The sequence below is a fragment of the Lithobates pipiens genome, unplaced genomic scaffold (genome assembly GCF_037356315.1).
Source record: "Lithobates pipiens isolate NorthernLeopardFrog02 unplaced genomic scaffold, aLitPip1_a1.2 Scaffold_3, whole genome shotgun sequence".
NCBI lineage: Eukaryota > Metazoa > Chordata > Amphibia > Anura > Ranidae > Lithobates > Lithobates pipiens.
Window position 1 is genome coordinate 43,806,696 of NW_027507790.1, and position 16,504 is coordinate 43,823,199.

Here is a 16,504-nt window from a genome sequence, read left to right on the forward strand (position 1 = left end):
TCTTGGGCTTCCTCATTTACAAGAGGGTCTCCCCAGGGACCTGGAGAAGGTCTCTGCTATCTACAACTGGCCCTTACTCAGCAGTCTCATGGCTACTCAGTGATTCCAAGGCTTCACAAACTACTCCAGTTGAACTAGATGGACTTGTGTCTTTTTTTCAGTCCAACTAACTATGTAACTATATGTAACAATGTACTATTGGCAATTCAGTAACAGTTATTTGGTGCCTGAGGATAGATACTGTGTCCCCGCTTCAGATGTTGCAGTCCCACTCCTGGTAACATGATTCAATCTTTGCTTTCTGTTAAAATATTGACCTCAGCGAGTGGAGAGGCCCCGCAAAACTGGTCGGGGGCATATGTCACACTTACCTTTGATCTTGTAAAATATGCTCTGTTTGGGGTGTCTGGCTTACAATAAAAGGACGACTAATTCTTAGAGTAAGGGTCAGATTTACTTACAATAGGGATACCAATACATTACAGTTATAAATAAGGAGAGGGGAAAATGGGGTAACAGGGGAAGAAGGGGATCTTTACTTGTCTAACACTCACATACACGCATTCTCTCTGAATCCCTCATACTAAGAGTCCTTTTTGTCCAGAGTTGAAACACGTTCTCCAGTTGGAGGGAGGGTGGGGGGTTGGTTGGTAATTGCAGTCAGTGAAGATATCTTAAACCAAAGGTCATAAAAAATTCATTCCTGTCCCCGGGCTTACAGTTGACTCTTTGATCAGGTAATCACATCAGCTGTCCATAGGATCTCCCAGCCCAGAAGGTAAGCTATTATTCTAGCCAGATCTGGACATTAAACCCCTGCAAGAGTCCTGGTTATCAGAATGTCCATTTTGTCCCTCCCCCTTCAGTAACTCATACTGTCCAAGTTTGGGGGCAGGGGTCTATTAGTCAAGTGTTAACAAACTCATTCACTTATCTAGCCCTCTTTGATGTTGGCCAGATGTGCAAATGTCCTTTAGCAGTTTGCTCCCAGAGAGAAGCTGCATTTCAGTTTAATGTCCAAACAGCAATGATATAATTTTTCATCAAATGTTACAGCTATATTCCAACACCAGGTCTTCCCCTCTGTGCAAGGCTCCCGGAATTCAATTAATTAGAGACTGCTGGTGCCACAGCAAATCAGATCCCAAGTCGATCTCAGCATTTGAGCAACACATTAATAGGGTACTATCTAGCTGCCAAGCCCCCTGTATCTCCAGAGTTTGCATTTTTCTTCCTGAGGAGCCCTGCATACCCTTATGGTTTCTGCTTTTCAACACAGCATGCAGCTATGTTCTACTGCGAGCTCCAGCATTAGCTTCCAATCTTTTTTAACATGTCCTGTATACTGTATTTGAGCTCCCAGTGTTTCCGCACCCAGAGACTCTCGCTGGTGTATAGGGAATAAAGACTCCCACCCATTACTTACACTGAGTTTGACGACCAAGATGGATAATGCTTGATACCCCTTCATGTATTTTATAAAGTAATTTTCAATAATAATCACAATTTAAAAACATGAAAAATTATTTTAAAAATGGGCAAAAAAGAATCACGGACAGACTCTCCTACTTTGTTGGTCAGTGGAGAAATAAATGCCTATATTGGTGTTCATAGAAGGGTCCCATCACACTGATGGCCAGTGGGAAAGGTGTCTCCCTAGTGAGAAAATGTTTATTGAGAGGAAGAATGTCTCTTACATTGGTAGTCAGAGGAAAAAAATTACCATTTCATTAGGGGTCAGCAAAACAGTGGTAATCAGTGGGATCAGTGCAGCCCATACAGACATTTAAAATGATCATTAGTGTAATTCACAGGGCTCTGACTCTAAAAAGGGGCTTTGGCCCTGCAACCGTGCAGGCACCATTAGATGGGAAGTCAATCTGCCATTGCTCATGGAACCTCTAGCAACCACTGAAAGAACTCTGAGAATATCTGTGCTTACATATCACCAATGCCAAAGAGGAAACACACAGAAGTAATAATGTTAATACTGAAACTGTGAAATTTATTTACCTGAGTGCATATCCATGTACAGTGGATATAAAAAGTCTACACACCCCTGTTAAAATATTAGTTTTCTGTGATGTAAAAATCCAGAATCTGATTGAAAAATCTGGGGGGTGATCTGAAGAGAGCTGTGCACAGGAGATGCCTTCACAATCTGACAGATTTGGAGTGTTTTTGCAAAGAAGAGTGGGCAAATATTGCCAAGGCAAGATGTACCATGCTGATAGACTCATACCCGAAAGACGGCTACAGCGCGGACGCCAATTGCAGAGAGGGCGTCCCCGGATGTCCTCCTGTTTACTTCCGCAATGTGAGCTCCCGTGAGCATGCATCGGGGAAGTTCTGTGCTGGCCGTGTCCCTTGGATACAGCCAGTCACATATCGCTGTAAATGGCCAATCACAGCGGCTGTTTACAGCATGATCGGCGTGTCCAATGAGAGATGATCTCATATGTAAACATATGAGATCATCTCTCATTGCCGGCTCTCCCTCTTCACACAGAGACAGCATGTGAGGAGGGAGAGCTAATGGCTTAGTCAGAGATGCAGCGGTTAGTGAAAAAAAATAAATAGGAAAATAAAGTGCCCATCTGTCCCCACTGCCATCTGTCCCCACTGCCACCTGTCTCCACTGCCATCTGTCCCCACTGCCACCTGCCCCCAGTGCCACCTGTCAGTGCCATCTGCCCCCAGTGCCACCTGTCATCAGTGCCATCTGTCCCCAGTGCCACCTGTCAGTGCCATCTGTCCCCAGTGCCACCTGTCATCAGTGCCATCTGTCCCAAGTGCCACGTATAACTGCCATCTGTCATCAGTGCCACGTATAAATGCCATCTGTCATCAGTGCCACATCAGTGCCACATGTCATCAGTGCCACATAGTGCCATCTGTCATCAGTGCCATATAAGTGTCGCGTGTCATCAGTGCCCCATATTATTGCATCTGTCATCAGTGCCATGTATCCGTGCCATCTGTCATCAGTGCCACCTGTCAGTGTCACATGTCATCTGTTATGAGTGTCACGTGTCATCAATGCCAGGTATCAGTGCCATCTGTCATCAGTGTCACATGTCATCAGTGCCACGTATTAGTGCCATCTGTCATCAGTGCCACGTATAAGTGCCATCTGTCATCAGTGTCACTTGTCATCAGTGCCACATATTAGTGGCATCTGTCATCAGTGCCACATCAGTGTCACGTGTCATCAGTGCCACGTATCAGTGCCACGTCAGTGTCACGTGTCATTGTCCTGCTGCTCCAGGGCCTTCAAAAGTGTAATAGGTAGCTAACAAGTTAGATGTGTAATTTATGCTCCTAGAACACCTGATGGCGCTCCCCTCATGTTGGGCCTCTCTAAGTGACTAGGCTGTGGAAAAGTCCCACACATGTGGTATCGTAATACTCAGGAGGAGTAGCAGAATTTATTTTGGGGTGTCATTTGTGGTATACACATGCCATGTGAGAGATGTAACCTATTACAATGACAATTTTGTGGGGAAAAAAAAAAGAATTTTCATTTTGCAAAGAATTGTGCGGAAAAAATGACAACATCAAAAAGCTCACCATGCTTCTTACTAAATACCTTGGAATGTCTACTTTCCAAAAATGGGTAATTTGGGGGAGTATTTGTACTTTCCTGGCTTGTTTCGGTCCCAAGAAATCAGATAGGCCACCAGTACTTCAGGTGTGATCAATTTTGTATGATTCGCACCACAGTTTGTAGACTCTCCAACTTTCACAAAGACCAAATAATATCCACTAATTTGGGTTATTTTTACCAAAGATATGTAGCAGTATAAATTGTGGCCAAAATTTATGAAGAAAAATTAATAATTTGCAAAATTTTATCACAGAAGCAAAGAAAAATTATTATTTTTTCCAAAATGTTAGGTCTTTTTTTTCATTTATAACGCAAAAAATTTAAAACACAGAGGTGATCAAATACCACCAAAAGAAAGCTCTATTTGTGGGAAAAAAAGGACAAAAAATTCACTTGGGTACAGTGTTACATGACTGAGTAATTGTTATTCAAAGTGTGAGAGTACCGAAAGCTGAAAATTGGTCAGGGAAGGAGGGGGGTTTAAGTGCCCAGTTGTCAAGTGGTTAAAACAGCTAATTTGCATGTTTGTTGTCAAAAAGTCAGATCGAGTATACATGCCTTTAGTTTTCCACCACACATAGCATTTTGCTTTTAGGCCAAAAAGTTAAATTTTAGTCTCATCTGACCAGAGCACCTTCTTCCACATGTTTGCTGTGTTCCCCACATGGCTTTGCGAACAGTAAACAGGACTTTTTGTGGCTTTCTTTCAACAAAGAGAGAGAGAGAGAGAGATGAAGACCACAGAAAGTGGGACTTTATGAGCACCGTATAAGAAACATGTATAAAAAGGTAAACATAGTAATTTATTGAAAATAGTTAAAACATCAATAGTTAAAACATCAACTCAAATTGCTGTGTGAGCATACCCACCCCCTAATACAGGTAGGGAGCCTCCAAAGTATTAACAATGGCAAATATGCAACATAATCAACAAAGTCACCGAATGTCAGTAGCAAACAGGGGCTATGGCTATAGAGGGGTGCGTATTGTAAACCTGTATTAGGGGGTGGGTATGCTCACATAGCAGTTTGGGTAATTACTGTTGATGTTTTAACTATTTTTAATAAATTACTATGGTTTACCTTTATACATGTTTCTGATACAGTGCCCATAAAGTCCCACTTTCTGTGGTCTTCATTTCTCTCTCATAGGGACAAGGCATAGTATACTTTCTTTATGTCCATGGTAGCCAAGGTGTCATAACTAACTTAATTGTTCTTTCCACAATGGCTTTCTTCTTGCCACTCTTCCATAAAGGTGGAGTGGATGACTAATAGTTGTCATGTTCTCCCACCTGAGTTATGGATCTCTGCAGCTCCCCCAGAGTTACAATGGGCCTCTTGGCTGCTTCTCTGATTAATGCTCTCCTTGTCCAGCCTGTCAGTTTAGGTGGGCGGTCATGTCTTGGTAGGTTTGCAGTTATGCAATACTTTCTGTTTTCAGATGATGGATTAAACAGTGCTCTGTGAGATGTTCAAAGCTTGGGATATTTTTTTTTATAATCTAATCCTGCTTTTAAACGTCTTCACAACTTTCCCTGACCTGTCTGGTGTGTTCTTTGGCCTTTATAAATGCTGTTTGTTCACTAAGGTTCTCTAAAAATCCTCGGAGGGCTTCACAGAACAGCTATATTTATACCGAGATTAAATTACACAGATGGACTCTATTTACTAATTAGGTAACTTCTGAAGGCATTGGTCCCACTAGATTTTAGTTAGGGGTATCAGAGTAAGGGGGCTGAATACAAATGCATGCCACACTTTTCAGATATTTATTTGAAAAAATGTTGTGCCACTTTGTGTTGGTATATCACAAAATCCCAATAAAATACATTTACATTTTTGGTTTGTAGCACTGACCCCTGAAGGAGCTGCTGGTTTTATTGGGCTTACCGTTACCTTCTTGACTGCTTTTCCATCTAGGGTTTCCTGTGGTAGGTGGCCCAAAGAAACGTGGAAACTGACACTGAATTTTCTTTTGGGTTATTTATTTAAAGTAGAAACAGTCTCTCAGTTTAGGGTAGAGGATTAGGAGTAAGTTCAGGTACTTTAGACTGCAAAAAATGGAAAGTCTCTTATATGAAAAATCCAGAGAATAACCGTTTCACAGCTGGATTTCACAACCCCCCGATAGACCTCGTCTCACTAGGCCTAGCAGCCGGCAGGGTGTCAAAAAAAGTCTCTGCCACAGACTTGAGTGTAACTGAGGGACATAGACAAATTTAAAGAGCTATCATACAGTACCAGTATCTCTCAGCCGATCCGGTGATACCATATGAGTGAACATCCATGAAGTGTCCTTCAACTGAGCCTCCAGGCGCCTTCAGCGAAGCCAGCCTTGCGCACGGCCTTCTCCTGAAGAGTCTTCCCCTGGGGTTCCTCCAGTTGCTGAGCCTCTCCCTTAGATGAGATGGAACCGGACCACCTTTGAATCAATAGGCCCCAATATCTATTCAGGCCTGTCCCTGCAGTTGCGTCGCCTCGGGCTAGCTAGCCCCGAGACTTGGAAATGCATGGTTCTGCACCCCAGACCAGGAGGGCCATGGGGGCTGGTCAGGAGGACCAGAACCAAACTGACAGAAAATAACCTCTGGAACAGAACACCTAAGCACGTGATGTCATTACCTTAAATACCACCTCCCAGAATGCACAGTAGGAGAATACTCCCACTGGGCCGATGCCGAAAGAAACGTGGCATTAAATACACCCAGCTAGACTGCGTTCTCAGCCTTGCCGGTGGTGACAGCGACACCTGCGGCCATAGAGAACCCAGCCAGACTGGTACTGAAACCATACATTTAGTAAAATTAGCCCCAAAACCCAACTGTGGTTTCAGGAGATTTAACTTTGAAAAACATATAGCGCAAGCTCGTCAGGAGCCAGCGCTACAGGTTGTAACATGACAAAATGTGGAAAATGTCAAGAGGTATGAATACTTTTTCAAGGCACTATATACTCACGGCTTCAGTGTGGTATACAAATCAGGGGAAATTAATGTAATGCTTTTTTATTTTAAAGTGGAGCTCAAGGAAATATAACTGAAAAGGACAGTTGTAGGTAGGTGTGAATTGTCAAATATCCTTATCTTCATGTTGTACTTTTATCGTTACTGCTCTTTGAAAACTGTGGTACTGTTAAGTCAATACTTCTGGTTTGTGTGCACAGTGCATTCTGTTTATGGTGTCTGATATTTTACAAACAAAATTAGTTGCTGCAATGGCTGCCATCTGCAGAAGGTAATTGCGTTAATAAAATAGCAGGGACAGGAAGCACACAATGCATGGACCAGCATTGGTCTAATGCCTTGTACACGGTCGGACATTCCGACAACAAAATCCATTGGATTTTTTCCGACTGTTTTTGTCCTAAACTGGTGTTACATACACACGGTCGGACAAAGTTGTCAGAAAATCAGATCGTTCGGAACGTGATGACGTTCATTTGCTGCGACGGGACTACGTTGAGGCTAGTAGTCAATAGCTTTGGTCTCTAAATTTGATCTGAGCATGCGTGGCACTTTGTCCGATCTGAATCCTGTACAAATGATTGGAAAAAGTCCGATTAGATTTTCTTGTCTGAAAATTTGAGATCCTGCACTCAAATTTTTTCTGTTGGAAATTCTGATGGAAAAAGTCAGATAGAGCCCACGCGCGATCGGATTTTCGCTCAATATAATCGGATCGGACATTTTCCATCTGAATTTCCAACTGTGTGTACCGGGCATTACTCTGAACACTCTTTTCAAAATTGAACAGTAACTAGAAAAGCATAGCATGGAGGTAGAAAATGACAATGACTTCACAATTCCTATTCACTGTGCTTATTTGTACTCGGAGTGAGCCTTTAAAGCAGACCTAATATTCAAAATCACTTTACACATGATCCAGGTCATTACCAAATCACATTATTGGACAAACAGGAAAAAATATACTGCGCTGTGAACAAAATAAAATTATAAAAATAAAAAATAGCAGCCAGCACAGCTGTAGACTAAAAGCAATAATGTGGGTGTGAATTACCAAATAACATTATTAGCTAGTTTTATTTTTCATATTTATTGTTCCCAATCTTCCTCATATAAACGTATAAAGCTGCTCATATTTTTGAGAGGATAGTTATCTGTGTAGGAACAGCCCAACCTATCTTAGGCTCCATGCACACTGGCTTAAAAAAATAATAATAATTTTGCTACTTCTAGAGGAGTTTTGTGTTTTGCCTGTAGAAGCAGCTCAGTGTTATGCCACGTACACACAATCGGAATTTCCAACAACAAATGTTCGATGTGAGCTTGTCAGAAATTCCAACCATTTGTGGGCTCCCTTGGACATTTGCTGTCTGAATTTCTGAAAACAGATGTTTGAGAGCTGGATCTCAAATTTTCTCAACAACATAATCCGTTGTCATAAATTCTGAGCGTGTGTAGACAATTCAGACACACAAAAGTCCACGCATGCTCGGAATCAAGCAGAAGATCGGCACTTGCTATTGAACTTCCTTTTTCTTGGCTCTTCGTACGTGTTGTACGTCACCGCCTTCTTGGCGATCGAAATTTCCAACAAAATTTTGGATTGTGTGTATGCAAGACAAGTTTGAGCCAACATCTGTCAGAAAAAAATCCACGGTGTGGTTGTCGGAGCGTCCGATCATCTGTACGCGGCATTATCCTATGTGTCCATGGACGATTACAGGCATATTTTAAGCTTAATTTTTAGAGGCAGGGAAAAAAAACAAAAAAAAAAAACCTTCAGATTTGCGTTTTCAATTGGGACCTTCTGGCAGAAAAAAAAACGCTAAATTCTCCTAAGTTCGCCTAAACTATTTACTAAAAATGATCTATATGAGTGTTTTTTGCATAGCACCCTTGTCCTAAAATATAGAAGAAAGGTTGGGACTTTGAATGAAACACAGGTCTCCATCCCTATGCATACATGAAAAAGAGGGGTGTTGGGACTTTGAATGGGGTGGACAAGTGAGGCCAAAGGAGCAGTCACCATTATATAAAATAATTTTATTGGTAAACAATAACATAGTAACTTGATAAATATCCAAGTATGGATTAGCAGTCACATTATATATACACCATGATTAATAAATTGTGAACAGAGTAACAAGCCCCCAGGTGATACAGGGCAGATAATCCTTGATAGGCGATACACCCATTTTAAAATGCACATAGTCATAGAGCTTCTAAATAAAAGCCTACTGGTATATAGACCTAGTAAAATAAATATTTGTTTGGTGCATGTCATTAATCTGACGCGTTTCGCATATCAAAACACTCTTCAGGGGCAGTTTTGCACTAAAAAAGAAGTCTAAAAAACAATAAGCATCAAAAAATGTTTTTAATGTGCATTGTTATAGGGAGGTGAAAGGCCACTCATCCCCAATGGATACTCACATGCCAATAGAGTGAACTCCATGAGGTCCACAGTCACAGCCACCAAATGAGTCAAGTCTGGGAGCTGAGGGAGGAGCTCAAAGAGGGATGGCCAGGCACACAGAGAAGTCCCCATATAATAAGTGTGTCCACACTGGTGATAAATAGTGATAAGTGTAAAGTATAACTAAAAAGTTACTAGAACCCAAAATCAAATATGAACATAAGTACCCATGTGGTGAAATGTCTGAGATGAAAGGAGGAAAAGAAGAAAAAGAAAAAAGACAAAAAAAGAAAAAGGAAAGTGAAAGAGAAGAGAAAAAGAAAAATGAAAAGGAAAAGAGAAATTAAAAATGAGCAAGGAGAAAATATATCATGACTGAGGTGAACAAAGAAAGTAAATGGCAGTCAAAACATGAGTGGGGATGTGAAGAATCTGGGGGGGGAAAAAAGCCTTACCTGTGAATAGATAGTAGGTGACGGCCAGTCGTGTCTGCCTAGTGATAGACGTGCTGCCAAGAGACAGGTTAGCGTGAAATGAGGACCTTATATGCACCCAGCCACCCCCCCCCCCCCCAATGAAAGACCAGCGTCACACCTTTCTTCTTTAACTCAATATAGGGATGGAGGTGTGTTGCTTCCATTTAAGCAACAATGGACTTATGTTATCCCTGAGGTATTGGTTTAGGTCCCTGTCAATCCAGACGCCCAGATACTTTAATTTTCCCACTATTTTTAATTTGGGGATGTCTACACAGGTCTGGTTGCCAAGAGGATCAGCCGGCAATAAGGCAGATTTTTCCCAATTGACAACCAGACCAGAAGCCCGTTCAAACTCGCCGACCATTTGTATCACATTTTTCAGTGAGGACTGGACATCACCTAAAAAAAAAAAAGGACGTCATCTGCAAACAACGATATTTTATCCTCCTGCAACTGTCTCCGAAATCCTTGTACCTCGGTCATTGATCTAGTCTTTATTGCCAGGGGTTCAATTGCAAGGGCAAATAATAAAGGAGACAGGGGACATCCCTGCCTTGTTCCTCTCCCAAGCCGAAAAAGACTTGAGTATTCATTATTGATCTTTACCTTTGCGCGTGGTTCAGTATAAAGTATTTTCACCCACCTAATAAATGAAGAGCCAAAGTCAAAACTCTCGAGTACTCTCCATAAATAATCCCATTCTAGGGTGTCGAAAGGCCTTGGCTGTGTCCAAGGCTAACACAGCCCGTGAATCCTCCTCATCTGTTGGAATCTGCATATTTAAGAAAACTCGCCTGATATTAACGCTGGTCGACCTATTGGGGATAAACCCTGACTGATCCGGTTGTATCAGATTTTGTATGTGTCTGTTTAGAGTTGCTAGAATTCTAGCTAAAATTTTCACGTCCGTACAGAGAAGAGAGATAGGGCGATAAGATGAAGGTTCTAACGGATCTTTCCCCTCTTTATGAATTACAATGATGTTAGCTTCCGACATTGATGTGGGCAGACCCCCACTAGGTAGTGCCCACTTGAAAGTTTTAAGTAATTCCGGGAGCAGAACCTCCCCATATTTTTTATATATTTCTATGGGGAGCCCATCTGGACCTGGGGATTTCCGATTGGACATCCCAGCTACAGCACAATGGATTTCCTGCAGGGAAATTGGGGCTTCTAACTCTCTTTTAGCCTCTGTTGATAAGGTCGGGGTTGATATTTCCTGGAGAAAATCATCAATTTTCTCCCTCCCTTGCTCTCTATTGGATGTATAGAGAGATTTATAATAATTACTAAATACTTGGATTATCTCTACTACATCCGTCGTAATCCCTCCTCCTGGGGTTCTGACCGCAGAAACAACCGGAGGGGAGGTGTTAGCTCTAATCAAGAAGGACAGCATACGACCGACTCTCTCTCCTTCTCCAAATTGACATTGTTGCTGAAATATTTGTTTATTCTCTGCCTTCCTCATGATGGTCATTTTGTAAGCCCGTTGTCTTTCTAGCCACTCTTTCTGGGTATCAAAGGTTGGATTCATCACATAGGACCTTTCTGCAAGCAGCATCTCTTTTCTAGCATCAATCTCCCGCCTTTTAGAAATCCCCTTCACTCTTGCTACCTGTTGGATTAAAAAGCCCCTGAGGTAGGCTTTCAGGGAGTCCCAGACCACCCCCCACAACGCTGTACCAGTATTCATTTGGACAAATTCTTGCAGTTTTTCTATTATTCCTCCAGAGCTGCCCATCAGTTCTAGCCAAGTTGGATTTATTCTCCACTCGATGCGTTGGGCTTTACCCCCAGCGTCTACAACCAACGACAGTGGGGAGTGATCAGAGACCCCTCTTGGGCCATATTCTACACTCCTTATCAATGGAAATGCTTCACTATTAGCTAAGGCCATATCAATTCTAGATAAGGTAAGGTGAGTACCTGAAAAACAAGAATATTGGCGCTCTTGCGGATATCGGGTTCGCCATATATCAAATAGTCCCATTTCAGATAAAAAGCAGGATAAGTGGCCCTCAGCTGCTGTGTTAGGACTGTTCCCAGGTGGGAACCTATCTAAACCTCTGTCTAAAACTTAATTGAAGTCCCCCACCACAATAATGGGGATACCCACTTTGTTTAATGTAAATGCCACCAGTTCTTGTAATACCTCAAAATTAACTGGGGGGGGGGGGGGGGGTATGTAGATATTCGCTAAAACATATAATTTATTCTCAATTGAGCAGAACAGAAAAACAAACCGGCCCTGTACATCAATGTGACTTTCTCTACAGGAGAAGATTAATTATTTCCCAATCATTACGCTCACTCCCCTCGAGTAGGAGGTGTGAACCGAATGATATTGGGAATGAAATTTCTGACTACGCAATAGCGGAATAGTATCCTTGGTCAAATGCGTCTCCTGGAGAAAAAGGAGTCCGGGCCCTGACCCCTCTAATACGGACAGAACTATCTTTCTTTTAATTGGGTCCCTCAGGCCTCGGACATTCCAAGAAACTATACTGAAGGTTTTATCCTGCATAAGCATAAAAAACAATATTTCAAAAATAACAAAAAGAGAAAAAAAAAAACGTATCAGGGTTAGGCAAGTTAGTGAGAGTTCTATGGACCCTCCCCAAACCAGTCTGTTAATCTTTGTAGTACCTGAAATACTTGAGGTGCACATAATAAATATGGTGCATCCACCCCGTGACCACCCCCCCACCCTCCCTTACCCTCCCTTACCCTCCCTTACCCTCCCACCTCTGCCCACTTGGGCTACCCATCAAGGGTTTTCTCGTGACCCTACCATACCTATCCCCTCTTGCATCCCATCCTTGTAGTCTCAAGTTTATAAGTGCAAAGTGTATCCAAAATGGGAGCCTCATTTGCTCCTTAACAAACATTCCTCTAAATAACAAACATACAAATCGAGGTGCACTCACCCTCCTCCACACTGGATTACCTTGTATTCCTAACATTATTATAACATTATACCGTTATACCATTTTATACCATTTTAAAGTGTTATTGAAAGAAAGAAAAAAGAAAGAGAAAAAAAAAAATATGTCTCCATTTTCTTTCCCCATTTCTCCTATTACTTTACACACAAAAAAATAATAATAGAACAATATAATCGCATAAACAAGTCGCAGGTCACAAGACAGTCTTATTTTCCTCAAACCAGTGGTCTGCCTCAGCTGGAGTATTAAAAAAATATGTTTGACCCAGGGCTGATACTCGTAAACGTGCTGGATACAATAATGCATATGTTATCTTGTACTTCATGAAAATACGTTTGATTGGTATAAATTCAGCCCTACGTTTTTGAAGCTCTGGGGAGAAATCAGGGTAAAAAGATATCTTAGCCCCATTATACATAATATCTCCCATCTCCCTAGCTTTCCGTAACAAGGCCACCTTGTCATTGTGATTCATACATTTCAAAAGAAGGGGTCTGGGATGGCCTCCCATTTGGCGCATAGTCAAAGGAACACGATGCGCACTCTCAAGACAAAAAAAGGGAGAAAAAATTGCAGAGCCTAGTGTATCCCTGAGCCACCTCTCCAAAAACACTATAGGATTTGAACCCTCACTTTGCTCTGGGAGGCCTAACACTCTAACATTATTTCTGCGATTTCTGTTTTCTATCGCATCAAGTTTTTCTGCCTGCATGTCCACTTCCCCTTAAACCCCTTTATTTCACGTGACAGTGGAAACACATCATCCTCTAACATGCTTATTCTTTCCTCTAAAGCTGAAGTCCTTTCCGCAATCCTACACAGTTCTTGTCCTGTGGAATGCAGCTCCTCCTTTATACTCTTCAGCTGGATATCAAGACTATCAATTGAAACCTTACAAGTTTTTACCACATCAAAAATGTCTTTCAGTGAGGGCTCATCACTCACAAATATAGAGTTCACCATCGGGGGAACCGTTGGCACCTCTAAAGCTTGAGTAGACTTTGAAGGCACAGCTCCAATTTTTGCCCCTCCTACCCCTTTAGAACTCACAGTTTTGTTGATTATGGGGGTAGATGGATTAGAAGAGGTCTGTCCTTGGCTCCTTCTATCTGAAGAAATGTCTGTAGTCATCTTAGCTTGCGGGGGCCCCTGCAGGGCCCCCCCTTTAACCGGCGACACTACAGTTGCATGGGCATATTTCTCCAGTTTCGCAGCCGATGCTGCTGCAGTCTGGCTCTGGTTCCCCTTGTCTTTGTCTTTAACAGATCGTGCTGGTAGGGCCCCCTCCGGTGGTGGCAGATCATCCGCCGCTCTCCTCCTAGACATCTTAACTTTGGATGGAGCTTACAATGCCACGCTCAAAACTAGTATATATTGTCCTGCGATTCCGTGCGATTTCATGCAGTTTTATGCAATTTATATTATACTATATATCTTGAATTCTATATATGTGCTGTTAATTGTACCCTTGAGTACTGGCCTTGATGCAGATCAAAAAAATGTTTTTTGGAGAGAGATAAAAGGATAAAAACGTACAGTCCAGGCAGGGGGGAAAAAGAGACTATCATGGATATTATTACATAGGGCATTTGCTCTGAATCATTTGCCCCCTATTGGGGGTTGTAGTATGATATAACATGTCCCCCGTATGGTTTTTACTAATTCTCTTTGACATTTAGCTTTTTCCCCTTAGTGGTGCAGTATTTGAGTGTGTCCCTGCGGAGTCCGCAGCTGGCTGGCTGCCTTGTTTGTCTAATATCTGGGAGCTGCGAGGCATGTTAGGGTCCCTCCCTCTCCCCCTTGTCCGCTTTGATGGTGTGGGGGATCTGGGGAGGTTTCCCCTCCGTGCATCGGCATCACACCCCCATGCCACACACGTGACATCCGATTGGCCAATCCGGCATTGGCGACGTGTTTTCCATCTGGGAAAACACATGGATGGCAGCGTCTACAGCTGCTGTGGGCGGTGGTTGCCACTACGCTGGATGAGGCCTGCATTTGCTTGAGTGTTTGCACCGCGTGACGCTGGGTGGAGTCTCTTTGGGGGGGTGGCTGGGTGCATATAAGATCTGTTGTCTTTGGCTTTAGTATGATAAGCCACAGTGAATTTGGGTTATGAATAAACATACCTTTCACAGCCAATCAGACTGATCACTATGAATGCTGGGAGAAGGTATTTATTTGGAGAAAGTCAGGCGATATAGGTCTTCTCCTCCCAGGCTGCAGTCTGGGTAGGTGCAGGAGCATCAGCTACTGGCTGCTAGGCCTGAAGCCTGAGGCCTATCCAGGTGCTTTCCCAGCTGCTAGGTCTGTCTGAGGCTTATCCAGGTGCTCAATACCTGGAAAACATGCTGAAAGGGATGGAGTTCTTGATGGACCTTGTACATCACCCACCATGCCTAGTAACCTGCACCCTGAGGAGGAATGTCGACCTTCCCTGTCTCTGGGGGTCACCACCAGGACCCTGGAAATTGGGGTGGTACATAAGCCTAGTGGGCATGCAGCCTTAAGCCTCGTACACACGAAAGCATGTGCCTGGATTTTGTCTTGCATACAAATGGTACACAATTTTCGGCTGGCAAACATGAACGTAATGATGTACTAAAAGCCGAAAAAGAGGAAGTTCAATTGTCAGGCGTCACCCTTTGTGCTACTTCTGCTAATTTCAGGTTAGTAGAAGTTTGGCGAGTGTAGATTCGCGCTTCATTTCACACTTTTCTGTTAGTTTCTGAATGGCCGTTAGTCAACCAGCCATGATTTTATTTGGTATATTTTCTATATTTTTGGATGTACTTTTTGGTTAAGTTCTATTGGCAGATAGCATGTCTAATTTTATATGTTTTCTTTTTTTAATGCACAATAAAAAAAGTTGCGAAGAACAGGCAGTTATATTTTAAAAAATACAATGTAAAATTAACAAGGCACACCAACATAGTTGTAGCTTTGATCTTAAAAACTACGGCATAATTGTGTTGTGGTAACTTGCACCAAATAAAAAAAACACAAGCATAATAATATTATTCTTGATATCACTAGAAAAAAAAAAGCCTTTGAAAATTTGTTTGCAACAAGTCCATCAGTACAAATGCTAGTTTACAAGACCGACCGCTTCTGACTCGTCCTTGCTTCCCGAGCATGCGCATTTGTACTTTGAACTTTTGTCCGACGGACTTGTGTACACACGCTGGGAAAATTTGTCCACGGGAAATTTTAAAGCCTGCCATCCAACATTTGTCCACGGAAAGTCCGACAACAATTGTCCAATGGAGCGTACATATGGTTGGATTTTCTGACAACAGCCTGTCATCACAAAATTCCCATCAGAAAATCCGTTCGTGTGTATGCAGCTTGATGCCCCGTACACACTATCGGATTTTCCGATGGAAAATGTGGGATAGGAGCTTGTTGTCGGAAATTCTGACCGTGTGTAGGCTCCTTAGGACATTTTCCATCGGAATTTCCATCACTCAAATTTTCCGACAACAAAATCCGGTCGAAATTCCGATCGTGTGTATACTTGATTCCAATGCACAAAGTGCCATGCATGCTCGGAATCAAGCAGAAGAGCAGCACTGGCTATTGAACTTAATTTTTCTCGGCTCATCGTATGTCACCGCGTTCTTGACTTTTGGAATTTTCGACCAACTTTGTGTGACCGGCCGTGTGTATGCAAGACAAACTTGAGCCAACAACCATCGGAAAAAACCCCCCAAAAAAACATGGATTTTGTTGTCGGAAAATTCTATTGTGTGTACAGGGCATTAGTTTAACCCTTTCCCGCTGAGCGTACGCAGATGTGCGTACTCGGCTTCCGGGGGGTATACCGGGATGATGCCCGCACCTGCAGGCATCATCCCGGTACCGTTTTGTTCAGCGGGCGATTGGCTATCCAGGCATAACAACCGATGCGGCTAAAAGCCACTCGGCTGTTATGCCGGAGGAGCGGGAGGGGACGTCCCCCCCTCCCGCCGCCTCCCGCCGCTGTTACCGGTGCTCCCGCTCGATCGGGAGCACCGATTCGCCATCTGATGCCTCCAGCCGCTGGGGAGGAACTGGAACGAAGCCGTAATCGGCTTCGTTCCAGTCTCCT